At 52.7% G+C, this 8,628-nt stretch overlaps 1 long non-coding RNA gene and 2 pseudogenes across 1 annotated transcript; 1 reads left to right on the forward strand and 2 right to left on the reverse strand.

The window, feature by feature from the left end:
- Positions 1-766: 766 nt before the first annotated feature.
- On the reverse strand, positions 767-2,378 carry LOC119877136. Its single transcript, XR_005371917.1, has 2 exons — positions 2,025-2,378; positions 767-876 (listed from the first exon to the last, which is right to left on the reverse strand). It is a non-coding gene; the product is annotated as an uncharacterized LOC119877136 (long non-coding RNA).
- Positions 2,379-3,542: 1,164 nt separating this feature from the next.
- Positions 3,543-3,663, forward strand: LOC119864053 (annotated as a pseudogene).
- A 4,739-nt stretch (positions 3,664-8,402) lies between these two features.
- LOC119864032 lies at positions 8,403-8,558 on the reverse strand (annotated as a pseudogene).
- Between the last annotated feature and the right edge of the window lie 70 nt (positions 8,559-8,628).

Genomic DNA, 8,628 nt, shown 5'->3' on the forward strand with positions numbered 1-8,628 from the left:
CTTGTGATTGAATTCAAGTCTCAAAGCAGTGTGGTCTTACAATAATACGTATGCACGGAATGATGCCATTTTGTGGTACTGGCTGACACCTGATTTATGACACGGTATGTGATCTATTCTGGAGAATGTTCCTTGTGCACTTGAGAAGAATGTGTATTCTGTTGCTGTAGGATGGACTGCTCTGAATACATCTGTGAAGTCTATCTGGTCCAGTGTGTCATTCAAAGCCTGTGTTTCCTTCTTGATCTTCTGTTTAGTCGATCTGTCCATTGCAGTGAGAAAGGTGATAAAGTCCCCTACTATTATCGTATTGTGATCAACATGTGCTTTCAATTTAGTTATGAAATGGTTTATAGAATTGGCTGCTCCCATTTTAGAGGCATTAATATTAACATTGTTAGAGCTTCTTGTTGGATAGACCCTTTAGTTACGATATACTGTCCACCTCATCTCCACGTACAGTCCTTGTTGTAAAATCTAAATTGTCCAATATAAGGATTACTAAACCAGCTTTCCATTGATGTCCATTAGCACGATAAGTGGTTTTGGACCCTCTCACTTTCTATGTGAAAGATGTCCCCTTGGGTCTAAAGTGTGTCTCTTGCAGACCGCGTATCAATGGGTCTTGCTTTTTTATCCAATCTGATACCCTGTGTCTTTTGATTAGGGCATTTAGCCCATACATTCAGAGTAACTATTGAGCGATATAAATTCAATGACATTGTACTACCTGTAAAGTCACCGTTTCTGTATATTACATCTTCTTTTTCTAGTCTTCTAATCTGTTGATTCCACTGCACGCTATCAGGCTGAGAACAGCTATTCTATTTTCATATTTATTTCCTTTTCCAAAGAAAACCGTTGGTTTGAATCGACCTAAAAGTGAATTTGATAAAAAATAAAAATGTAACTTGAGGGAAAACATGTTACCTATATGACAGGCATCATGTACGTTTATTGAAAATACTAACACATTCCCCAGCAAGTTCGTGGATTAATAGCAGGTGGCTTGCAAATCAGAAACTAAACCTTTCACATGGACTTTAAAGCTCTGCCATGAGCAATGGGGCCTATTCTTAGGACGGCTCCTTGACGGTAACCTGAGAGAATGCTGATCCCACAGTGTGAAAATGGGGTCAGGCCATGAGTTCACCCTCCCTATTTTTTCTTTTTCATTTTTTCTTTGGCTAACTCCCTTTTGTTCTTCTCTGCTGACTCCTTTCTTTCCTGAGCCTCTATAGAAGAACACTTACAAGATGGTCTCTGCAAAGCCTTGTGGCTGTCCCAGCAAAGGTAACCCTACAGCCCCACACATGGACTGGCTTCTCCTTGTTTGGAAGTTTCCTCTGCACTTCCCAGAGACCAATGGAAAGGGCTCAAGGCCTGGTGTCTAACCCTGGCCCCATGGCTTTGGGTGGCTCCTCCTCATCTCTAAGAGGGGGCACTAGACTAAGGGGATTCTGAGCTCCTCAGTGCACTGCAGCCCCAAGGGGAACAGACGGATCTGACTTTAGACGGGCTTGACATTTCACATGGTTAGGCCTCTACTGACCCAGCCACAGTAAGAAACGCCAGCCTTGTTTCCCCAGGGAGATGTCAGCCCACTTCCAATGCACAGTTCACCCCTGTGACTTTTAGAACAGCCTTCCAAACTGAGCCCTTTCAGCCAGAAAGAAGAGCTTCCCTCCTATTTGTTCTTAGGACTTGCCTATGATCTGGCCACAACTTGTTTGTCCCAGATTGCCTTTCCCTTAAGATTCCCACGGATCCCAGTTTTGCTGATAAAATACCTGCCGGTTTCTCTTTTTTAGGTTTCCAGACAGTGTGTCCCTTTGCCTGCTGCAGCTTTGAGAGCCCACCCCCCCCCCGGCCCCATCCTCGCCCCAGCAACAGCAGGCAGAGTCCTCCTCACACAGCATCCCCCCGACCTCCTATTTGGCCTCTTCCTGTTGAAGGGCCCCTGTCATTCCAGGGGGCTGCCTGGATAACCAGGCAGGGTCATCTCCCCATCTCAAGGTGCTTACCGTCAGCACCTCTGCAGGGGCCCTCGCGCTGTGTGATGGAACACCACGGTCACAGGTTCCCGGCATCAGCGTGGGGACCTCCTAGGCAGGGGGCATTCCTGTGCCCACCGCCACCCTATTCACTCAGGTGACTAGTGGACGCCCCCTACCCCCCAATCCTTTGTGATTTCAACAATTCGGTAAAAGTAAAACACACCTCAAGGCGCAATCGGAACAAGGCAGATCAGAACCCTAGGGCGCTCCACGGATGACCATAAGCTTGCCCAAGTACTCGTCTCTTCAGAGGCGCGGCTTTGCCCGGTTTCCCAGACCTGGCTTTTTCCCTGGGAGGCTGATTTGATCGCAGAAGTCGCATCCAAGGGGACGCGCCCAGCGGTGGAGGGAGGGAGGGAGGGAAAGAGGGAGGGAGGGAAGGCGGTGGCAGAAGGGGCGCCTGGGACCCCACTCCCCGCTGCTCTGAACTGTGAGTCTGGTCCCAGGGAGCAGAAGGGATGGTGCCCTTGGCCCTGCCCTTGCCTCTCAAGCAGGGGGACCCTTGTGCGCCTCCCCGGGCGGCCACGAGGGGGCGCACTCCCTCCCGGGGAACCGGCAGGCACCTGGGTGTTTTTCAGCCTGGGGGACCTGGGGGGCAGGTGTCAGCCCGAGGGCCCAGAGGTTCCTGACGTCGGCCCCACCCCGGGGGTGTCCCTGCCGGGAGCGGTGGGGTGGGTGGGCAGCTGGCAGGGAGGCTGAGGTCCTCAGGTGCAGGCATCGCAGTCCGTCTCCTCCAAACCAGGTTCTGGACAGAGAGAGAGAGAGAGAGAGAGAGAGAGAGAGAGAAGGTATCCGCGGCGGCGCTTCCCTGGCTGGTGGAAAGTCCTTCCTCACGGTCCTCCAGGCTGCGCAGGCTTGTCTGTGCTGAGGGCTGTGCGTGTGCGTGTGCGCGTGTGCGTGTGTGTGGAGGGGTCCTGAGGCCGAGCTGAGGGAGAAGCAGGAGGAATGGTAACAAAATCAGGCTGGAGGGAAGGAAACAGGGGAGACTGGAAGGTGAGGAAGAAAGCCAAGGCGGGGAGAGGAGGGGCGGGAGGGAGAGGGAGGAGCTGCTGGAGGAGCGGCTGGAGCAGGAGGAGGAGCAGGAGCAGGAGCCTCAGAGCAGGAGCAGGAGGAGGAGCAGGAGCAGGAGCAGGAGCAGGAGCAGGAGCAGGAGCCTCAGAGCAGGAGGGAGGAGGAGCTGGAGCAGGAGACTCAGAGCTGCGATCCTACGGGGGACCCAGGTGGGGCGGGGCGGCGAGGCCGTGACGTCACGAGGGGCGTGTCGGATGCAAACGAGGCCCCGGCGGGCTGCGGCTCCCGGCGCTGGACTCCCCCGGGCGGTGGCGGCGGCAGCGCCCTCGCTCGCACTGTGTTCGGGAGAGTTGTGTGGGGGCTGAGGATGCTCGGGACAGGAGTGGGTGCGGAGGGTTTTGGGGTGTCGGGCGGGTCAGCGTGTGTGTAAGGTGGAGGCGCGCGGGGCTGCCGCGGGGCGGGGCAGCCTGGGCTATACTTACCTGGCGGCGGAGACCCCACGATCCTGCAGGTGGTTCTCCCGGGGCGAGGCTCGGCCATTGCACGCGGCCGTGCTGACCCCTGCGGTTTCCCAGCGTGGGAGACTCGGCTGCGCGCGCGCTCGCCCCGGCCGGCGGGTCTAAGAGCAGATGACGGTATTTTTGTTTCGGAATTTTTTGGTTTTTCGTGAGTGGGAAGCGGGTTCCGAGCAGGAAGTCTGATGTGGGGCTCCGGACTCGTTTGCTTTTGTTGCGTTATTGGGTCTGCCCGTGGGTGGCCCCTGTGTGCACGCAAACCCATCTTTGCTTCTCCGGTGGTTTAATTAACAAGCTCTGGTTTCCTTTTTTTTTTTTTTTTTTAATATTTTGTTCGTGAGTGGTCAGCAGAGAAGGGGGAGGCAGAGACCCAGGTGGAGGAAGGAAGCTCCATGCAGGGAGCCCGACAGGGTCTCGATCCCGGGTCTCCAGGGTCACGCCCTGGGCTGAAGGCGGCGCTAAACCGCTGACCCACCCGGGCTGCCCCTTGACCCGCGTTTAAAGAGGCACGTCTGTCCACTCGCGAAGGATCCCCCCCCCACACACACACACTTTTAGATAGAATTTACATATCGTCAACACCTGTTCAGTACCACCTGGTTGTTCAGATGCTTTTCTCACCCACCCACGTTCCCTTCAGCGGCTCTCAAGACCCTCCGCGCTCCCCCCTCGGGCCCCAGCCACTTGGCTCTGCTTCCTGTCTCTACACATTGTCCTTGGCTGGACGTTTTATGTTAACCGAGTAGGACAGCACGTAGTCATTGGTGACTGGCTTCTGAACTTAGCGTGCTTTGAGGTTATTCCATGCTGGAGCTTCATCAGATTTCTTTGCCTTTTCTTATTGCTTATTAGAATTCCACGTGACTCCTAGGCCACGCTTTGGCCATTCACCACTTGACAGACCTTTGTGCTGTTTGCCAGGTTTTTTCCTAATGTCGGGAATGCTGCCCTGAACATTTCTGTAGGACTCCTGAGTGGAAGTATGTTTTTACTTCTCTCAGCTAGGTTTCTAGCCGTGGGATAGCTGGATCCTATGGGAAGCTTTTGCTTAACTTTTAAGGAACCCTCAAAGTGGTTTCCAACGTGGCTCTTGTACGTTATGTTCTCAGCAATAGAGGAGGCTCCCATGCTCCACATCCTCAGCAACGCTCGGTGGTGTCTTTTGAACACAATCTCACTAGCTGGTGTAAAATGGTACCTGGTCTTAGCTGCATTTCCAATTTACCAACATAGAGTATAACACCCAGTGCTCATCCCATCAAGTGCCCTCCTTAGGGCCCGTCACCCAGTTACCCCATCCCCCCACCCACCTCCCTTTCCACAACCCTTTGTTTCCCAGAGTTAGGAGTCTCTCACGGTTTGTCTTCCTCTGATGGCACAGCTGGAGTCCAGGATCAGGGCCAGTGCCTTCCACCTCTGCCGCTGGCAGTTCCTCTGGACTCCACAAGGTGGCAGATGACTTAAGGGAGGAAACCTCCAGGTGGCACAAGGAGACCAGGGGGCAGCAAGCAAGATGGGGGGACCAGCTCTCTGGAGATTCTGGGAGCAAGTGAGGGCTGCAGGACACACGAAAGCAGTTGGCAGGATCTGGATGGATCTTAAGTAGGCTTGGTCCCTGGGTAGGCTCTACCCACCAACCTTTAGGTTAACCTTTGAGGCTTCCTCCTGCACTAGCTTGAGGCTCCCACCGCACTGCCCCTTCCCATCAGCAGACAGAAAAGTGCCTGTGGCACCATTAACCTTCTCCTCTGTCTAACTAGGGGAGTTTGGGATGGGTTTTGGGGGGCTCTACCCCTTTCTGGCCACCTCTCTTGGGGCAACTACTTGGGGATGAGCCATCCCTGCAGGGACCTAGAAGGGGCCCCGTGTCCTTCAAATTGGAGCTGGGCTCGCAGAGAAGAAGGGCTCCCGCTGATCTGTATTTCCCTGGCCTAGGCTGAGCATCCTGCGCCAGGACTGAGGGGCTGAGCTGACCTAAAACAGAGAACCTCCTTAGGTGGCCTGTGGTGGTGGTGAGGAGAGAGGTAGGGCAAAGAATTCTACACTCTGTCAAAACATCTTCGAGTGAAGATTTTTAAAAATAGTTGTTAAGAGGGTAGATCTCATATTATCTACTTGGTGGTATAGTTAATAACTGCATGTGGCGAGGGTAGCTACACCTCTAGAGACCGTAACATAATTCATGGAGTTCTCCAGTCACTGTGTTGTGAAATTGATGTTACATTTGTATCAACTAGAAATCAATTTTAAAAACCTGAAGGTGACGGGAAACATTTGAAGAGGCAGCAATAAAAGTATACTTGACTGTGGAACAACAGGAGTTAGAATTGATTTGAACAACGTGCGTTCAATTTGAAGTGAACATACGTCCACTTCTACATATAATTTTTTGAATAAATACAGTATAGTACTGTAAATGTATTTTCTCTTAGGATTTTCTCAATGACAGTTACTATCACTGAATCAAATGAATAAACTATGATACAAATAACATGCAAAATATATGTTAATCAACTCTTTTTTTTTTTTTTACATGTAAGGCGTCAGTAGGCTATGAGCAGATAAGTCTTTGTGGAGTCAAAAGTAATACACAGATTTTAATTGTGGGAATCTGTACCCCTAACCCCCAGGATTTTCAAGGGTCCGCTGGTATCTGTATTTGCAGATGACATGCTCCTATAGTGAGAAAAAATACCAAATACTGACGCGGCCCAACTCCATAACCTAATTCTACAGAGAGTCAGGATACAGGACACACCACATTGCTAGTGTTTCTACACACAAGCAATGAACAATCAGAAAAGGAAATTACGAAAACCGTTCCATTTACAATAGCATCCACCAGAATAAAGTATCTAGGAATAATTGATTCAAGGAGAACAAAATCTGTACACTGAAAACGACACAACGTTGCTGCAAGAGATTCAAGAAGACCTAAAGAGTGGAAAGACAGGGTCCCTGGGTGGTGCAGCGGTTTGGCGCCTGCCTTTGGCCCAGGGCGCGATCCTGGAGACCCGGGATCGAATCCCACATCGGGCTCCCGGTGCATGGAGCCTGCTTCTCCCTCTGCCTATGTCTCTGCCTCTCTCTCTCTCTCTGTGACTATCATAAATAAATAAAAAAAGTTAAAAAAAAAAAAAAGAGTGGAAAGACATGCTGCGCTCCCGGGTGGGAAGCAAGGTGTACGTGGTTAAGATGGCAATACCGCGACCCGCAGATTCCCATAGGATTGCTATCAAACATTTTCCTTCTGCCTCCTCGAATCGCATTCAGCCCTTGCTATACAAGTCCTTTCAGACTCTGTGGTTCTCATCTCTTAACGTGAGATTGGATCATTTTCACATTTTCCATATATCTGCTGAATATTTTGAACCAAAGGAATGAATGCACTTGTAACAAACAAACACTTTCTAGTCCTGCTCTGGTGGTTCTCACATCTGTGTCAGCTTTGGGTTGTTTTCAGAGGATTGATCCTGAAAGGGGGCCGTAGCCTGCGAGAGTGCCAGGCCCTGGTCCTATGATTGTCCTCAGAGGTGCTGTCGTCGTGTCTCAGGGAGGACCCTGTTGCACGCCGCAGGCCCCTCCACAGCTCTTCCATGGTTCCTTTCCGCAGTTCTATCCTCCCCGGATGCTGTCCTGGGGTCTCTCAGCTCAGAGTCCTAAACTCCAAGGTGTCCACAGGGCTCCTCTTCCAACGCCACCCCTGCTGGCTTGGATAAGATCTGGAGGCAGTGCCTTGGAGCAGCTGTAGGGCTCAGGTCACCTGTGTCTCCATATCTCCAGGAGTACTATCCTCTTTGCCTGACCCGGTATTTTTGGAAATAAATCTGCATTTCGTGCATCTTGTGTGCTTCTGTCCTGTTTTGTTCTGCTGTTTCAGGCAAGAGAGTGAACAAGTCCTGTAAGTCCTTTTTGGTGTGGCTCCTATGTTAACTTCAAATTTGGAAAACCTCTATGTCGATCCTGAATAGAGAGAGAGACCTTGCAGAGTAGAGGCCCAGCTCCTGTGAAAGCATAAAGCCAGAAACCGCTTAAAACCCTTAAAGCTTGGATTTAGGAAGCAAGGCTCACACGGCTGTAAGGGCAGTTTAAGCTTCAGACCCAGAGTGGAGAGGGCAAAACGCGCCTTGCTTAAGAGCTAACCTGCTGTTTGTGAAATTTCTGTGGTGTCCAACCCAGTGAATATTTGCGAATGGACACAGGTGCGTCTTTATGAGCCCTGAAGGGGCGCCTGGCGGCCCGTCTCCATCAGGTGAGCTGAGTCCGGAGCCCCACCTTCGGAGCGGAGACTACTTAAAACGGTTTATTCACGTAAAGCTGCCAAGCTCGCCCGTCTCCATTCCCCCAAGGGCCCTCCGAGGAAGGCTCTACGGGTAGGGCAGGAAGGGCCCATCCTAAGGAGCGGTAGAGCCTGGAGCTTGGGGGAGGTCCCGCAGGGTGCCGGGTGGGTGGGGGCCGGGAGGAAGCGGGGAGGAGAGAAAGAAACGGGCTCGGACGCAGACTTGTGCTCTGCAAAGCTGCGGGGACTGAAGAAAGCACCTTTGCCAGGCGGCGGGACTGCGAGCCCCGTAGGGAGACGCAGGCAGAGGTGCGGGGAGCTCCGGGGCGCGGCGTCCCCGCTCCAGGAAGAGCGGAAAAGCCAAGCTCCGCCTCCAGGTCGCAGGTAGGAGCCGCCCAGAGCCTCCGTAGAAAAGGAAAAAGCTGAGCTTTTTTTTAGGTGATAAACCTAAACAGGCCTCATGAGCAGAAACTTCTTCGCCACTAGAAAGCTGTACCAGGAAAAAGTAAAGAGCCGCAACCTTCCCTTAGACCCGCCGGCCGGGGCGAGCGCGCGCAGGCCCCACTAGCACAACTGCGCAGCCGAGTCTCCCGCGCGGGGACACCGCGGCGATCAGCACCGCCCGCGTGCAACGACCGAGCCTCGCTCCGGAAGAACCACCTGCGGGATCGTGCTGCCTCCGCCGCCAGATAGTATAGCCCGCACCGCCCATCCCCGCGGCAGCCCCGCGCGCCTCCACCTTACACACACGCTCACCCGGCCGACA

Source organism: Canis lupus, chromosome 17 (genome assembly GCF_011100685.1).
Source record: "Canis lupus familiaris isolate Mischka breed German Shepherd chromosome 17, alternate assembly UU_Cfam_GSD_1.0, whole genome shotgun sequence".
In the NCBI taxonomy this organism is placed as follows: Eukaryota; Metazoa; Chordata; class Mammalia; order Carnivora; family Canidae; genus Canis; species Canis lupus.